Source organism: Canis aureus, chromosome 37 (genome assembly GCF_053574225.1).
Source record: "Canis aureus isolate CA01 chromosome 37, VMU_Caureus_v.1.0, whole genome shotgun sequence".
Classification (NCBI taxonomy): Eukaryota; Metazoa; Chordata; class Mammalia; order Carnivora; family Canidae; genus Canis; species Canis aureus.
In genome coordinates this window covers 12,546,014-12,564,917 of record NC_135647.1, presented here as the reverse complement: position 1 = coordinate 12,564,917, position 18,904 = coordinate 12,546,014, and the positions used below count along the sequence as shown (strand labels likewise).

At 45.0% G+C, this 18,904-nt stretch overlaps 2 long non-coding RNA genes across 3 annotated transcripts in view; one reads left to right on the top strand and one right to left on the bottom strand.

The window, feature by feature from the left end:
* Window positions 1–18,904, bottom strand: part of LOC144306485 (uncharacterized) — a 43,593-nt gene that overhangs the window by 19,342 nt on the left and 5,347 nt on the right. Inside the window, exon 2 of one of the 2 annotated variants that reach the window (XR_013373568.1) lies at window positions 11,640–11,730. The exons of the other annotated variant lie outside the window; for it this stretch is intronic. This is a non-coding gene — a long non-coding RNA (uncharacterized LOC144306485). The remainder of the gene's footprint in view (window positions 1–11,639; window positions 11,731–18,904) is intronic. 2 annotated transcript variants of the gene reach the window in all.
* On the top strand, window positions 3,738–6,089 carry LOC144306565 (uncharacterized). Its single transcript, XR_013373640.1, has 2 exons — window positions 3,738–3,832; window positions 5,365–6,089. It is a non-coding gene; the product is annotated as an uncharacterized LOC144306565 (long non-coding RNA).

Below are 18,904 nucleotides of genomic sequence, written 5' to 3'. Positions count from 1 at the left end.
AAAGCAAACTCGAATACAGCCGAGGCTCTTCCTCAACCAGGACTCATTTTGATTCCACAATTGGCTCATTCCACGTAATGCCAGAATCTTAGGGATTAAAGAGTTTTGTAATCAATGCTGCTAACACCCTTAAATTCAGTTTCTATTTTCCTATTTGTAGGAACTCAATGGTAGCTGTTGACACCTAAATTTCTTATGAAGATGGGCAAGGTGATAAGCACATAAATTACTTCCATTTTAAAGGGAAAAAATGCTTCTGGAATAAAGAGAATTAGTGTAGACCAGATGGGATCCCAGAACCAGGCTCCAAATTCTGCTCCCCCAAAGTGGGCATCTACTATCTCTAATTCTATCCAGAGTAACTATCACTACCTTCGTCTTATGGATGATCCTGTGGACAATGTTTTTATATAATACCTAGGGATTTTGTTTTGTTTTGTTTTTCACTGTCACTATACATCAAGTGTTTTCAACCGCCACTGTAGCTAGAAAACTGGATCTAAATCTTCTCACTGGTTAACAATTCCAAATCCATCTGAAACTCCCAGATCTTTGACTACCCACTTCCAATTGAAATTTGAATGTGTCAATTAGCTATCTGGCTGAGGGAGCACACACCGAATCCAGAAACTCCAGACTTTGCCACAGGATTAAATATTTCATATGCTATAAGCACAGATCCTAGAATTATATTTAACCTTTTTCTTTCCCATAATCCTACTTGAGTCAAATGCAATGTCGTTCATGTTCTTGCTGATTGGCTCACGGTGCTGTCTTTCATGTATGGACGTTCTGATTCATTAACACAAAAATGTGCTTCTGAGGGTTTTAACCAGGAAAGAGAGACTCCATTGTCATCAACCCTCATTTCACCAAATTCCTCTTGCAACCATATGAAAGATGAGTGCTTGCACTGAAGAGCCCCCTCTGTTAAACCAGAAGAGAAGTGGGTTGTTGGCATTAAGTAACATGAAAGAAATTGAAGTTCGTGATCTTTGATTCTTAATATCACAGTCTCATAAACCGAACCAACCATCCCAGATATTATAAGAATGTGACTCAACATTTATGAGGAAATAGCACCTTAAGTGTTTAGTTAAAGAATGTATTCTAGACTCTAATAAGTTTTTACTATGTTGGCAAACCGAAAAGAACTATAGGATTGGTAACAAATGTTTTGCTCCTGCAAGTAATTATTTCACTTAAAACAAAATACTCGACTATTTTTTTCCCTTTCCACAATGTGAATTCTTCGATCCTTTTGGATAAAAGGCTTAGATGATCTGTTGTCTCTAGCCAGAATGGCTGCATATGTTCAATAATATATCAGTTTCATCAGCCGCCATAGAATAGGCACATATGACAATAAATCATTTTGGGAACTTCCTGAATCCCAGCCAAGTTGTAGACAATAAAAGATCCTGCTTGTAAAGGCAGCTATAAAAGTTAATTTCATACAGGTTCCCCAGCACACATGCTACGGTTCAGTTCCAAACAGATGTGATCTTGGAACAGCAATGGAAAATGGCATGAAGCATTTTCGCTAACTTTCTGTATCCAGGAGATTCAAATATTTCGTGTTTTCTGTAACCTTTAGTCATTAACACATTGCAGCAGGTATGAAAAATGAATTCTTCAAGCTTTTCTAATGCCTAAAATACTGTTGTTCCAGTCTAAAATATTCCTCCACGTTGGAAAGATTATCCATCAAGCCAGACACGCAGCGACTGAGAAAATCCTCACTGAGCAAAATAACAAAGACAAAAGCAGACATGTGGGGCTGTATTCTGGAAGAACCTCTTAAAACAAGAACTTCTATTAATTTCCTTATTTGCCTTTGCCTATAGATGCCCCAGCAAAGAGCCACAGAGACAGCTGGCCACTGCACTCCCTTGTGGCACCGACAGGAAAAAGGGATTTGAAGGAAAGAGCCGCTAAGGTTGAACTTAGGCCACATACACCAATGACATGAATTGATTTAAAATTTGTCTCTAGGTCACAAATTGCACTTGGTCTTTCCACACTAGCCATCATGAATTCTTTCCCTACCCCTGCCAAGGACCACTGCACATCCTCATTCATTCCTAAAATTCCCCATGATGGTAAGACTAAAACCACGCTTCTCCTGATTTTAAACAATAGTTGAGTTCCTGGGATGTTGCACGTTCATCTGAATTTTTGTAACATGAGCTGTTCTCTATATACTAGCGGAGCTCCCTGTTCACGGGTCTCTGGAATCAATTCGCAGCAAAAATTGTCAAACCTGTGGTGTATCTGTGGCTGGAATGGGGATTTTTTCAAACTGTGGTAAAGATACACTCTCTCCACAAAAGCCCTGCTGAGTTTGAGAGCACAGAGTGCAATTGAAGTCCGAGAAATTATAGAACAACGAGCTGCTGAGGGCTGAGTGAGGGTGCCATTAACATATTAATCATACACCTGGAATTAATTAAAGCCAACCTCGGGATTAAGGTGCTCCAGGCCAAAAGAAAGAAAAAAGTGGATTGATGATGTTATGCGGTAGATATTTATATAATCACATCTTAGACCAGCAGACTGCTTTAAAAGCACAGGTGACACTTCCCATCCATTAGTTCCTAATGAACGTTAGGCCAACCTCAGAAATTCATGGGGGGGGGGCTCTTATTTTGAGGGTTCGAGGAAACAGGCTCAGTGACATTGGGTGGCCATCCCAAAAAGGAAAAAGGAAGAAAAGGCCATGACTCCAGGGACATGGCCTTGAAAGAGTTGAAAGGGTGTCCTGGGGATGCCTGGGTGGCTCAGTGGTTGAGTGCCTGCCTTTGGCTCAAATCATGAACCCCAGGGTCCTGGGATTGAGTCCCGCATCAGGCTCCCTGCAGGGATCCTGCTTCTCCTTCTCCGTCTGCCTGTGTCTCTGCCTCTCTCTGTGTCTCTCATGAATAAATAAATAAAAAATTTAAAAAAAGGAGTCCTAACTCATCCCCAAGGGCACCACTCACCCTGCTTCTGGGACTGTGCTCCAGGAGGATTGGGTTCAAGCCCAAGGCAAAGGAAACCGTGTTTTATGTGCTCAGACACCAACCAGCAGTGGCCTTGGCAGATCACTGTAAACTCTTGAACCTCCCCTTCTTTAACAGCAAAAAGAATAGACTAGAAAATGAACCCTAAGATCCTTTCCATATCCTCCCTTCTACATGGGTCAGGGAGGAGGGGGCACAGCTGAACTTATTGGCAAAAGGCACCAAGAAACGTGTTTTGTGAGCCTTGGGTTGAAGGTATTCCTGCTCCTATGTTCCTATGAGCTATGTTTTTATCACAAGTGCTTTGCATTTTCAAGAAATAGGTATAAATATGTCAAACCATGGGTGGGGGTAACCTCAAATCAGAGGATATTTGCTTTTGCACCAGAGTGAAAGACCAAGCAGACCCCAGGGCAGGAAAGCCAGGGACCAGAAAGGCAAGAAATAAGGTCAGTCTCATGAGCCCCTGGGCAAATTTGGTCGGTTTCACCCGAAACCTTGAGGTGGTTCTCAGTTTTGTGGTTGGTTTTCTTGGAAGTAAGAGCAAGTGGTTTTGCTTCATCAAGCAGGTCAGAAACCAAATACCTGTACTGTGACCAACCTGATGGTTGCCTGAGGAAATAAAGCTGATTGTGATGTCTCTCTGTGGACTCCTACGACCTGTCTCTTTGACCACCTGGGCTAATGCCCCAGGCAGGAATGAATCTCACATCCAGTATCCTCCCCACCCCCCAACCTCCCCACCCCCGCCCCATTGTGCAGTTCAACACACTGCAGGTCTTCACTAGCCTGCTATCAGATGAATAGGAAGGGTCCCAACTGCTGGAAAGGTAATCTGTAGCGTTCGACAGAAGTAGGACTGATTTGATGCCCAGACTCTACCACTAGAATGATTCCTTCATTTAGCAATCCCATGAAAATCATAGTCCTATTTTATAATAACTAGAACGTCTATAGCTCCTAGCAATTTCTCTCTGTCCTTGTCTTCTGTCATTGGAACAGACTGATTTGCAAGATAATAGAGCTGACTTGGTTATATATTACTTAATGGGTCAGCTCTTTGGAAGCAAACTGGGTATCCTATAAGGGAATAAATAGTACTTCAGTGGCAGGAAGAGTTCTCATCTGGCTTCCCGGGCAGAGCTTTCTACCTGATATAGAGATCATTGGTTTACCGTCCATACTACTTTCTAGAAGGTGTGGGCTGCGAAGAAGCTCTTCTATATATGTGCCACTGTTTAAAATATGTCAGCCCACAGAGGAGTACACCCCTCTGCAGTGTCTAAACCAAGACCAGGTGATATTGTTTTTTAAGATTTTATTTATTCATGAGATACAGAGAGAGAGAGAGAGGCAGAGACACAGGCAGAGGAAGAAGCAGGCTCCATGCAGGGAGCCTGATGTGGGACTCGATCCTGGGTCTCCAGGATAACGCCCTGGCCCGAAGGCAGGCGCCAAACTGCTGACCCACCCAGGGATCCCAAGATTGGGTGGTATTAAACAACCTCTACCCTTCAATGCCTCCCTAGCACCCCCAAAGAGCAGCCTTGTGAGGTAAGACTCCAGCAGTGGGCTTCCCATTGACAGATAAAGAACTTCACACCGAGAAGACATGAGCCATCTGTCCAGGCCACATTTGTCCAGGGATATACTCATGGTTTTCTATCTCACCAGCTCGGGGTGACAGTCAAGAGAAAGTTTCAAAAGAAGGGCCTTGTGCATTGATTTTTTATATTGATCATAGGTTTCTTCTCATCTTGGAATTGTTCTGTACATAACGTAATAATGCCATGGGCAAATCCCCCAGATCTTGGTAACATGATCATCCATTTTAAAACATTGCCACCCAAAACACAAGATTTCTACGAGCTGGTTTCTCATTGAGGGAAAAGGAAAAAGTCACAGAGAGGTACTTCGAGCCAGGACTCTTTGCCGGTATTTTCACCATCACTGGGCAGAGATGTTTTTTCTAGTTATACAATGTATTTTATCATTGAAATAACCTCCTATGTCTTAGACCTTGAGAAAGAAAATGAACCACGAAGGTATCTAAAGACAATTCCAAATATTTTAGGATGCTTATGTTATATCACAGGGAGTTTGGGCAGAGATTTGTCTAGCCCCAATCCAACCATTGCAATTATTTTTGTAGTTTTATGCAATTCGTGGTTAAGCTTCAAAATAGCCAAGTTCATATCAGGCCATTCAAAGTTATTTCAAGGAAACTGACACTTAGTCATAGAATAGGCATAATAAAATCTCACATCCGTACAACACTTGACAGTTGATGGAGTGTTTTCCTACATCACATTTTAATCCCCACAACCTGTCTAAATTGGCTACTATTATTCTCCTTGTATAGATTAACACCGTGGCTGAAAATACCCAAATACAGGATTCACACTCAAGTCACCTGAAAATCTAAATCAAAATCTAAAGCTCCTTTCACTCTACCACAAAGAAGCCTCAATAGTGTCAGATCAATTCATAGGACATACTGGGGAGTCGTACGTTGAATGAAGAGTAATATTACATTTCTGAAATTGTGCATGAACTAATTTTAAAGTGGGTGAAATAGTATCCTAAAAACCAAGAGGATTAAGTACTGAACATGATTTACTTGGCAGATCTCCTCAAGTTTTATTACTTTGAGCAATGCTGTGTCATTTGTCATGTTTCTCAACAACCAACCAAGAAGACTTCAGTTCTCTGTGGCAAACGTCCTCTGCCTCTCTGATGGCCTGCATCTCCCTCAGGAGATTTCATCATCTCGCTCCATCTCTGTCTCTAATATGCCTCCAGAGAACTAGAGTTCAGATTCTGGGTATTGCTCTATACAGTCAACACCCATATGGGTTTACGGGTGGTTTGCAAATAGTATCCAGCAACCCTGCTTCTGCTCCCTGAAAGCTCCTTGGAAGAGAACGAATGGCCCCACTGATCACCAATGCCAATGCCACCTTGAGCTGCCCTGTTATGGCCCTAGCAAGGGAAGGCCAGGAATAGACTTGGCCCAGAGAACAAAGATGTTTGGCCAGTAATTGGCCATGAATCATTTGTCTCTTCAATTAGAATTTTTAAATCCTGGTTCATGGTTATTTTCCCCAATTCCTGGGATAGTATCTGGTAAGGAATAAGGGTTAAATGAATGTCTGTTATACAGGGAGGAAAGGGGAGAGGCAAGGAGGGAGAGAGAGAGTAGGAGGAAGGGAGGACGGAAGAGACCGCGGCTATGCTTCTGAGACTACCTCCAGGAAAACAGATCAGAGATAAACAGGTTCAAATGTGAAAGCTTTTAAAACCACTTTGATCACAATGTGCCACTTCCTGGGGACTTTCCCCCCCCTCCCTCCCTCTGTACAGTTGGCATCTCCCGCCTAGAAGCAAAGATCTCCTTCTACAGTATTTGTCACTGTGTCCAGTTTCCCTAGGCTCCCTGCCTTGGCTCTGCGGGAGGCCTTCCATCTTCCCTGAGAGTGCCTCCTTTCCATTCTGCCTGCCAGCTACACCCTGGAGCCACGCTTCGCCTGCGCTCCATAGGCCTGGATGGGCCAGCTCAGAAAACCAAGCCTGCTTCCCCCAAAAGCCACATGTTTTCTGTCTCATATCCCAACCTTCATCAGGGGGTGGGGAAATGTCCTTCCAGTTTACAACAGGCTCCTTCCCACACATTCCTTTTTTTTTTTTTTTTAAAGATTTTATTTATTTATTCATGAGAGACAGAGAGAGAGAGAGAGAGAGAGAGAGAGAGGCAGAGACCCAGGCAGAGGGAGAAGCAGGCTCCATGAAGGGAGCCCAATGTGGGACTCGATCCCGGGACTCCAGGATCATGCCCTGGGCCAAAGGTGGTGCTAAACTGCTGAGCCACCAGGGCTACCCCTTCCTGCACATCCTTAGCGCGCGCGCACACACACACACACACACACACATACACACATCCTCAAGGGCTTAGGGAAGCATGTTCTTGAAACCCCCAGCCACCTGTTGCTCAACCTCAGCTCCTGATCACCCAACTTGACATGGTTGGTGTCACCTAAAGATGCATTCTTTGCAGAGAGAAGAGAATGTTTGTTGCGTTATTGCCTTGTTCCCAGCTCCTCTGGCTGGCTCTGTCCCTCCCTGTGTTTAGATCAGAGCTGAGATTCTGTTTGCCTTTGATCACATGTGAAAGATTACTCCCAGATCAGGAATATTAATGGGTAAACCACAGGGAATGTTTTTGCAGGTTCATTTCATTTGCTTATAAGGATAACATTAGCCCCCTTTGTAAGGAAGAAAGGAAAGAAAGAGAGAGAGGAGGGCTAGAGAGGGGACGGGAGGGGAGGGAAGGTGCTTAGAGAAATTTTAGCTTAGGGACTATCAGAGGGGCTGTCTGCTCATATTCATCCTCCCCATTTTAATACTGCAACTCCTAAATTGTACCTGGGCCTAGCCCGTCAGCTGAATACTACATTTCCCAGCCTCCCTTGCAGTTTTGGTGTCCATGTGATCAAGTTGTAGCCAATGGGATGTGAGCAGAAGACTATGTGCCCAGCCAAGTTCATTGTCCTGGCTCTTTTCCTCCTGCCTGCTGAGTGCAGCTGTAGCCACTGCCTTGCCTGCAGCCCCAGCCTGCTGACCTCTGGGCTGTTATATAAGAGAAGAAGAAACTCCGATTCTCTTTATATCACTATGTTTTGAGATCTTTCTGTTTTAATACCTTAACCTGTGCCCTAACAAATACAGAGGATCGGGGCTTTCATGTCACAGTACTTAGCTGGGCATTTACCTAAACTGTGATTTCCTCAAGTCTCTTACTCAAGTGAGTTTTTAATTTTATGTCAATCAATTTACTGATTACATATTTCTGAGTGTGTGCTCCATTCGAAGCACTCTGCTTGGCCCTGCAGACATACGTGACATCATCCAGCTCTCAGGAATGTGTCACCTAGCCATGAAGACCAGACAGACACACAAACACCACCACACAGCACTGTGCACTGCAAATCTCCATGCCAGTGGCATCAGTGGTGAGCATACAGCTACACTTCTTCCACCTTCATCAGTAATGCTCTTCCTGGTCCAATAGGCCTCCCAATATGAAATAAGATTTTGTGGTGTTTGAGTAAGTTTTCTCCTCCCCAGGTTGCTTAGTTTTCCTCTACCTCAAATTTCGCAATTATGAAATCCCCAGCGTATTATCAATGTCCATAACCGTTTGACTCTCTGGCTTGGAATTCCCAACCTCTCCAATATGCCTTCTTCATGGTCCTAGGGCACATGGAAGTAGTTCCAGGCCATTGCAGAGTTTGCTTCTAAGTCATCCATTATTAACGTTGGAGATAATTGCTCAGCGCGTCTCTTCTTGCCACCCAAATAGCAAACCTTGCTCTCTCGTAATGGTCACTGCTGTGCCTCATGGGGAACAGTGGCTCTCCAGCAGCAGAGAAAAGGGGCTGTGCAAATTGGCCTGGATGCCCAGGTAACAAGGCCAGAAAAGGAGAAGATTCACAGGCCTGAACAAAATCAAGACACAAATTGATGAAATGAGGAGGAATATAGATTGATTCTCATTATGTGTCATTGGCAAGTTAACCTAGAGCTGTTTTCTAAACTGATCAAATTGTTTCATTATTCACCAAAGGTAAGAGTAATACCTAGCTACAATATTGACCAATGTTAAATAAAACATGCAAACACGAAATGGAGTTCTACCTATTACTTTGGATTAATTACATTTCCAAGCTAGTTATATGGCAGAACCAGAGCCCCGTCTAAATATTAGATGAATTGGAGAGCTATCTCCTTCATCGAGGTATAAGGGAACCATTTGTGATAGAGAGAGAAGGCATTTTGTGGTGGAAGACCTGCCTGACGACTATTTTACTACGAGTCTAACTTGCCAAGTGACAGTAATTCCAGGTGAAAAAACAGGATAGCAATGCAGGATTTCACCGAAAGTTACTGATAAATCAAAGTACCTCTTGCACTGCCTGACCCAGAGTAATCAATCATTAGTTGTTAGCTCCAGCAGAAGCAGACATTACAAAATGCTAACATTTGTTTGAAAATCAAAATAAGGGGCACCTGGGTGGCTCAGTGGTTGAGCGTCTGCCTCTAGCTTAGGCCGTGATCCTGGAGTCCCAGGATCGAGTCCCGCCATCGGGCTCCCCACAGGGAGCCTGCTTCTCCCTCCGCCTGTGTCTCTGCCCCTCTCTGTGTGTCTCATGAATAAATAAATAAGATCTTTAAAAAAAGAAAAGAAAATGAAAAGAAGATCCTACAGAGTGACATGGAGGGACAGGCTACCAGAATACGTGAAACCAGGAAAAGGAGTCAGGAAATGAACCTACATCCTCTGAAGAGGAAAGATTTCAGGCAACCTGAGAAAACTGGCAAAGACACAGCGTGAAGTGACAGAGAAACGTGTAGGAATGCTCAGAAACCAGAGAGGATCTCCAAGGACACAAGGCCGGGGAAGAAACAGAATCACTCACAGTGTCTTCCTATCGGTAGGACATGGGAGCCGTCCTAGCCTAACAGACTCAAAGGGTGCGGCGGGGGGATGACTGTCAACCACATACAAGGGACACACACACACACACACACACACACACACACAAGGTGGGGGCCTAACAGACTCAAAGGGTGCGATTGTCAACCGCACACAAAGGAGAGGCCGGTGGAACGCCCACCTTGGGATCAGGATGGAAACAAGGCAAAAGGCAAACCGATGGAGGGGGAGGCCTGGGGAGACATACAGAAGCCCGAGGTAAATAATATAAGATTCCATATTCCCGTAACGTGCTGAGTGTGGAGATTTGCATATGTTGTGTAAGATCATTGTGGAAGCTGACAGCATGTGTGGGGTTTCAGAGAGATGCCCGCTTTGGAAGGGTTGGGGGCTGCTGGGGCAGGAACCTACATTGTCCTGGGGGAGAAATACGTTGTAATTCTCAAGACCAACTGTAAGGCTCTGAGAGAGAGAGAGAGCCCCCCCCCCCTTTTTTTTGTCCAGCAACACTCCAGATTCTGCTCTCTCAGGCCACCCTGAGCTGGAGAAGTCATTTGATTTGTACCTTTTTATCTAAGAGAGTAGAAGGTGGGGCATCTGGATTTCAGACTGTACAGCAGTTAAGTCACAGAGGACACATCCACCCCCAGCCGGTGGGTAAGCAGCCCACAGAACAGACCAGTGACTCCCCCCAGGGACTCGAGAGCTCCTGACAATTAGAGACAGAGAGAGGGAAGAAAACCTGTCCCCAAACCCCTGGCTTCAAGATCACAGCCTCACCTACCGTCAGGCACAGCTCTGCTTCGCTTTTTCCCCCAAAGCAGGCATAAATCCTACACCAGCCACCCCACCGGCCTCCCCACTTGCAGGCTGCATGGGCAGTACCTTCCGGATGCCCACACCTCGTTCATGGGCAAAGGAAGGCCAAGGAACCTCTCAGAACACAGAAGCGTGATAAATGGTTCCCCATCCACTCTCCAGTTGGATATCCCCACCCCCAAGCCTGTCCCCACCCAACACCCTGCACCCCGGTCCTCGCAGAGCCTGCCCCCAAGTCCCACACCCCATCGACGATGAGAAGGGACGAGGGGAGACAGCCTTGCTGCCAGCAGCCTAAAACAAACCCAGGCCCAACTGCAATTGGACCCACATGGGGCATCCAGATGGCTCTTTCTCTGCCTGGGAATGTGCTTCCCTCGGATGGCCCGAGCTCCAAGGGGAGAGGAGGCAATTGTCGCTGCAGGCAAACATCAGCCTCACTCTCATCGTCCAATTTCAGCGGCACTGAAAGACCACAGGGCACCCTCGCTTCCCTGACGCCCTCCCACACACACAAAAGCTCAGAGCCATTTATTTTCCTTTGCTCAATCTCCCCTCTTTTTTTTTTTTTTTTTGCCGCCGAGACAGTGTAAAGTCGGGAAATCTGTGCTCAGCACAAGACGAAAACAGAGAGAGGAAGAAGCCGGCACAAAATGTTTTCTCCAGCGAGCTGCCTGGAGAGCCAGGCCTTGACTTTGACATGTGCTGGAGGTGTGGTGTCCAAAGTAAACCTTTGAACTCTTTTTTTGGAACCTCCAGAAAGACCCTGCACATCAAAGGGGATCCGATCCCTGCTCCGTGCGTTGCAGGCATCATTAAGCATTTTGCATGAATCAACCACCTTCTGAAAAAGAAAGGAAACCCAAACTCAAAGCACATTGCCAGCCCATGGACCCAAATGTGGCCCCCAGCACATGCTCACCACATGGCTGCTTCCCCCGGTTCAGTGCAATCAAACCCTACAGGGGTGCCCAGACTCCGTCACCCAGCGGTCACCACCGAGCCGCCCTCTGCAGCCCCCCAAGTCAGATACAATGGGGCCGCTTGTCCGAGTGGCCTCTGGCCCCTTGCTCGTGCCTGCCTCAAGGGAGCCCACATGGGCTCTGACTCCAGTCACGAGGGGAGCCCTGCTGAGCCACCCCACCCCGAAAGCCAGCACAGGATGCCATTTAGGGCTGAATAGGGAGTCCTGTGTGAGCTCTCTGGCACCATGCCCAGAAAGCCACAGCTTATGCGAGCGCCCGCGTTGGTGGACACAGCTGAGAATTCCAGTCCCTGCAGAAGGCAGAACAGATCCAGAGTCTCGAGACTCTTCTGCTGCCTACCTGGGGGAACTCATTTGGTTGGTCGCGGGCAGCTCTGGTGGTCGGCTGCGGACGAGCTGGGCCTTCAGAGGTCACAGTTGCCCAGCAGCTCCTAGGAAAGGGGAAGATGTTATCCTTCTCCATCAGCCTGAAGAGGAAAATGTTTCATGCCTTTACCTAGCAGCTGCGCCGTCGGCAGACCTGCAGCTGGAATGATCATTTGAGGGCAGCAGGGAATGGCCTTGGGAGGCCACTTGTGTCCTCTCCAGCCACTAACAGCCTTCAAAGCACTAGGAAGAGATATTCGACCCTGCAATTTCACTGGAGGTCCATGAAACAGTTCTTAAGACAAGATGCCATCATTCTTGGCAGTTGTCTTTTTTTTAAGTGATTTTCTCTGGTAAGCAAAGTTCTAGCTTCAAAAAAAAGGGGGGGAAAAGGTTTAACACTGCTAAGGCAAACCGATTGGTAAGAGTTTTAATTAGCAGTTCAAAAACTGCCCACATTCTGGGTTTTTAATTAATAGGCACAATTTTTGTTGAGTTCTACTTCAGTAGGAGCTATATAAAACCAGTGAGTGGGTGACATTATTCCATTCAAAAAAGAACTATAAAGGGGAGGGAAAAAAAAGCCGAATGAGGAGGAATAGAGAAGACAAATGAACTGTTTCTCTGGGTTATACCTTTATAAATAAACATTGTTATCTAACACGTCTTGCTGGAAGCCCTTCGCCCCATGACCAGTCAACCCCTTGAACTATTTTAACACCTTGACAACACTGACACTTGAGTCCAGACACTGAGGATCCCAGCTAGATGCCCTCATTCAACAACTACCGACTGAGCACACTATGTGCCAAGCACCAGGCAGGTACCAAGGATGCTGAGATGAGAGAGCTGGTCCCCACCATCCAAGCAACTGGGTCTTCTACAAAATCATCACGAAAGAAATAAAATGCGACAAGATTGGACTACTAGCACCCCAAGCACAGAAATGCTATCTTATCTGCTTTTGTATTCCCATGAGCCAGGCAAGGTCTATACAGAGTAGGCAACGGTTAAATGTTTGCTGAGTGACTGCAGGGTGAATAACACGGGCCTCCACATGCACAGTATGGGCACAAAGGAAGGATGATCAGCTCTGTTAGGGTGGATAAACCCAGATGCCAGTTACCTGTGCATTGAGGCAAGGCCATGCCAGGGGTTCTCCACGGCATCTGTTCTGATTGCTCAGAGCCCCAAAAAAGATTAGTTGTGAAATATCTTGGCCATCATCCACGGGGAGAGAAGTGAAACTCATCCACGGGGAGAGAAGTGAAACTCTAGAGTCTTAAAAAACCAAATGGGAGTTTCCCAAACAGAAGAGCTGGCAAGGGCATTCTGGACAGACGGGGCAATCCAGACAAAGGCAAAGAAAACTAAAATTTACCAATAAGCCAGGCGATCCAGAGGGGGAGGCTGGGCTGACCCTTAGGAGCCAAAATCCTGCAGAGCACCGTCTACCATGCACAGGAGTACAACCCTTACCCTGAAGCTGAGGAGGAGTCATCAGAAGGCTTAACCAGAAAGAGACTTAAAAGAGACAGATCTGGGGGAAAAAAAAGCATGTTTAGAGGTTAATAAATGGGCAAGTGGAAAGATGTATGAGGTTAGAATGAAGGCACTGGCAGTGGGGTGGAGGGGACATAGGATTATGGGTATATCTGGAAGGTAAGCGATCTTCAGACGAAATGAAGAGCCCCTTAGATGTGAAGGAGGAAAGAAGAGCTCAAAATAGCTTCCAGCTTCTGGCTTGGGTAACTTGAGGGTTGAGGGGTGTGGGGGATTCTACTAACATGGCAGGAGACATAAAGGAGCCCGGGAAGGCTGGAGCGGGGACATATTTTACACAGTGGCTGCTGCTTTTGCCATGACAGTTGGAGGGATCCGGCGGGTGTCCTAGAGTTCTAGAGTTCAGGCAGCTTGGTCCTTGAGAGTGGACCTCTACTGGTCTGGGATTTGCATGGACGTTTTGGGGTTTTTTTTCCATAGTCTCATGCAAATGCACACTCATGCGCACACACGCAAGCACACATGCGTGCACACAGCCTCCAGAATTTCCGGATGTGTCATCCCCCTGATAAGAACATTTCCATGTTTGAGGAAAACCTGATGCTAATTCAGAAGACGCTACGGAAAGCATAGCACAATCAGAAGGTGGCTGGCTATGACACCACTGAGTTAACGTTATGACAAAGCAGACTCTGGGAACATTTCCAAATAGGGAGAAATGTTCAACCTTATTTCTCATACGTGTTCCAAAGAGCTCAGAAAGAAACCCTGGTGCTTTCAGTAACCTCAGGGAACCTCTCCCCATTTAAAGAAGAAAGGAAATAGTGATAATAAAAAAGAATCCTCCCTAGCACACATCATCAGTCTGAGCCCATCAGGCTTCCAACACAGTGATGGTCCCATTAGACATCTACCTGTTGAATTCCAAACAAGAAATCCTGAGCACTTCAATAGACAGACAGCCTTATTATCTCCTTCCCTTTGGATATTTTTCTTATAATCCTCGCTTCCCCGAGAACCAAGAAATTCTTACTAAGCATTCACATCAATTAACCTGCCCCAGATTTGATGAATCCACTCCTGTCTGGAGCACACTGTCATTTCCAGGTGCAAAATAGAGTCCAGGGAAAAGTCTAAACCTATGTGGCTGTAACATGACCAAAGGGATCTTCGTGGTCAACATATTCTTCCAGCCGACCTGCTCGTGACTCAAGTGAGCCCAAGTCATCTCATTTTACTACCTGGCTGGGACACGTAGAGAACAAGCAACTCCCATGAGATAATACAGCAAATTGTGAGGGCTCAGCCCTAAGATAAGTGTTCCCAAATATAAGATGGCCAGGCATCCCTGTCATTTAGAGAAGGGAGTTCCAGCCATCTCTGTGAGGAAGGTAGTCTGAACATGCATTACTAGACTATTAAACCACCCCCGATTCAATTACAGTATGAACCCTAAGTCTAGCTCCAAGTACACTGCCCAGGAAGAGGCACCCCAAGAAGTTCAGAAGATCCCATGTATTACAAAGACAGTTGATACTTATTATTCAAGGTAGTTATGTTCTTTTTTTTTTTAAGGTAGTTCTGTTCTATAAAACTGTAAGGAACACTAAAGCCATTAAGTACAGAACCACTGCTCCTGAGGTTCCTGCAATGCTCTGACCAAAACATTTCCATCAACCCATCAACACATAACTTTCTCTTATGTATGTTTCTGTTTAAAGATATATTAATACATATATTGTTGATTTACAAATACTGAGTTCATGTTAATAGCACTATAATTCATGCCTGAATGAAAATTCTCTAACACACGTATTTAAGATACATCATGGGGACACTTGGGTTGCACAGTTGGTTGAGCGTCCAACTCTTGGTTTCAGCTCAGGTGGGATTCTCAGGGTCATGAGATTGAGCCCCATGTGCGGCTCAGTATGGAGTCTGCTTGAAATTCTCTCTCCCTCTCCCTCTGCCCCTCCTGCTGGCTGGCTCACGTGCGCTCTCTCACTCTCTCTCTGAAAGAAATGAATAAATCTTAAAGAAAAAAAAAAGACACATTGCAGCCTTCTTACACTATGTAGACTAAACAGTGCTCCAGCATTACACTTGAGACCATTTTAAACAGTGAAATCATGAAGAAAAAGCACGCAAAAATGTGGGAAATGTGGCACCACGAAAAAGACACTCAGAGTCTGAGAGCTGAAACCAGAAGGCGGGGCATGGTGTTGCTCACCCTCAGCTGGAAATGTGCAGGTTAGGTGACTCAAATTTTTCACCACTCTGCATGTACACAAATGACTATGAAAGCACTCTAATTATTGATTTGGGGGTTATAAATAAATTTTAGCCAGTAGGCAAATTCACAAATACAGATTTGTGAATAACAAGGATCAACAGAGGTTGTACTGCAGCTCTTTCCTGGAACCTAACTATTCTGCAGGGGATATAAACTAGGTGTTCAAGTACATCATCACTTAAAGCAGTTCATCCTCAAGGTCACTCAAGCCACTCCTATTTCTTTTGGATTTTAGTATATGTATGTATTTTTAAAGATTTTTTTATTTAATAGAGAGAGCAAGAAGAGAGACAGAGAATCTCCAGCAGACTCCCTGCTGAGCACAGAGCCCAACATGGGGCTCAGTCCACAACCCCCAAGATCGCGACCTGAGCCAAAATCAACAGTCAGACGCTCAACCAACGGAGCCACCCAGTTGCCCCGATTTTGGTATATTTTTAAAACAAAAATAAATATGAAGAAATGACCAACAGGGTGGTTAAAAATGCAGTGTACTTTGTTTACTTTGACAAATTAATACGTTTAACTTATAACACCAATATAAAGTAATACAACTGGCACTAATCATAAGATAATGAAAGGATTTTTAAAATATTCGTTCATAGGTCATCCCAGGCAGTTTGGTCTGGCAAAAAAACACGAGTTTTAAGTCATATGATGACAATCACCATTTATTCCATCTGGATATTTCTGTGTTTGTAACCTCATTTGAAGAGAATCCCAATTTCTATATTTGAAGCCCTCTGTAAACATGTGGCTTGGGCAGATGATTTTCCTGATCTTCCCTGTGACAGGCTCATACGTGAATGATGATCAAGGCCTTGAAGGGACCTTCTTAGTTCGTGATGCGGTAAAAGAAACCTATTGTTTTTATCTGCTGGGCGAGTGGCAACAGTGGCTCTCAGAAGCCAAAGGCTGGGACCCTGGGGAGGAAAGGTTACACAAAGCCAGAGCTGAGACTGTGCTTTTGGGCTGTCATCTCCCACACTGCCTCAGTTTCCTCAAATGTAGCTATAAGATGTTCTAGACCAAAGGATGGTAAACATATTCTAGAAGGGTCTAGATAGTACATATTTTAGGCTTTATGGGCCAAGGGGCAAAACCAAGGATATTCATAGGTCCTTAGAGAACAAGAAAGAAAATTAATTCCCACAATTTTTTTCAATCATTTTAAAACGTGGAAACCATTCTCAGTTCATGGGTGGTGCAAAAACAGGCAGCAGGCGGGACTTGGCCCATGGCATGTAGTCTGCTGACCCCTGCTTTAGATCAGATCATAGCTGTCCAACAGAACTTTCTATAATTATGGAAATGTCTAACCATACTGTGGCTATGCAAACTTGAGATGTAACTAAGTGTGACTGAGGAATTGAATTTTTTAGTCTTATTTCATCTTGATCAATTTTTTTTTAATTTTTTTTTTTTTAGGGGCAGCCCAGGTGGTTCAGCAGTTTGGCGCCAGCTTTGGCCCAGGGCCTGATCCTGGAGACCCAGGATTGAGTCCCACGTCAGGCTCCCTGCATGGAGCCTGCTTCTCCCTCTGCCTGTGTCTCTGCCTCTCTCTCTCTCTCTCTCTCTCTCTGTGTGTGTGTGTCTCATGAATAAATAAATAAAATCTTTTAAAAGTAAAAAAATAAAAAAATAATTTTTTTAAAAAAGTAGACTCCATGCCCTGCATGGAGCCCAGTGCAGGGCTTGAACTCACAACCCTGAGATCAAGACCTGAGCTGAGATCAAGAGTCAGATGCTTAACCAACTGAATTAAGGAATTTAAATCAAAATAAGTACCTGTGGCTAGTATGCTAAGCTGCTTCCTGAGGCCCTAATATTATATTATTAGGTTTATTATTAGTTCTATAGCTCCCTGTCTTCAAGAGCCTCTGTTTTATGAAATTGGCAGATATGGACAGGCTTTGGAGATTTTGTTCTCATTGGCATTGACTTTCTCTAGTTTTTGACAACGGTGCCTCTGGTTTGCCATACCCGTTCTAACACTGAATTCCACACTGTGCAGGCACCCCAAGATGCCACAACAAATTCAGAGGTGTTACAGAATATTTTAAATTGGGGGGCACCCAGGTGGCTCGGTCAGTTAACATCTGCCTTCAATCAGATTATGATCCTGGGGTCCTGGCACCGAGACCTATGTCAGGCTCCCTTCCCTGTTCCACGGGGAGTCTGCTTTTCCTTCTCCCTCTGCCCTTTCCCCTGGCTCATGCTCTCTCTCTCTCTCTCTCTCTCATGTTCTTTCTCTCAAATAAATAAATAAAATCTTTTTTAAAAGAATATTTTAAATTGGAAGAAATCATACCACGCTAAACATCTATCTATATCAGCTTGAACAACTAGCTCAGCATCTATCCAGTCGTTCAAACAGCATAGCTAGCTCATAGCTTCACCATTAGATAGTGCTACATTCCTTTCAGTGAAGTCATATCTTTGAAAAGCTGGGTTTTCAACATTTGCAGGGATCAAAGGCAAGAACCATAGTGCCGTCTTAGTCTGTTTGGGCTGCTATAACAAAGTCCCATAGACTGGGTCACTTATAAACAACAGAAATTTACTTCTCACAGTTCTAGAAGCTAGAAGTCTAAGATCAGAATGCTGGCATGGTCGGGTTCCGGGGGGAACTCTCTCTGAGGTTGTAGATCACTGACTTTTCTTTGTGTCATGTGGTGGAAGACATGCAAGGGCTCTCTCCTTCGAAGTACACTAATCCCACTTAAGAGGACTCCACCCTCATGACCTGATTTTATCCCCAAAGCCCCAGATACTATCCAAATATCATCACAAAGCAAGTAGGGCTTTAACATGCACTTTGGGGAGACACAAACATTACACCATGTAGGTGCCCACTCTGATCCCAAGATTTTCTTAAAGTACAACTTTTATCCCTTCCTTTCTACCTACCTCAGAAATTGGGCCTCCCAATTTTTTTAATCCACAGAGCTCAACAACTTACCTCATGAAATTTTCAACACCGAGGATCAGTCCTGACAGGAAATAAGGGAACTTACCCTGCCAAAATCTGGCTAAGGTGAGATTTTGCCTGAGGCTTCCAAGAAAACATATTGAAGCATTTGTCACATGTAGACTGGGGTTCCCTCACCTGCTGTGGCAAGTAACTGTCTTATTTTTAGAGCCCTCAGAGAAGTTCGTGTTTTGTTTGTCTCTTCAGTGGTAAACTCCCCCCACCTCCATCACTATGGAGTCCTGCTTTTAGAAGGCCTAAAAAAAAAGCCTGGTTCTCATACTGACCAACATTCTCCCTGCCAGGGAACAAGAGCCCATCACATGTTCATCCCTATGAGCCAGCAAGCAGCCCTTTCTCCACTTGACCTGCGACACAGAAAGTTTAAGGAGTCACCTGCAGGCTTTATGGCCTTCTTTCCAATTCCCAGGGTTCTCTGGTGTCTGGCTGCTGCCTGCATAAAAAGCAATGA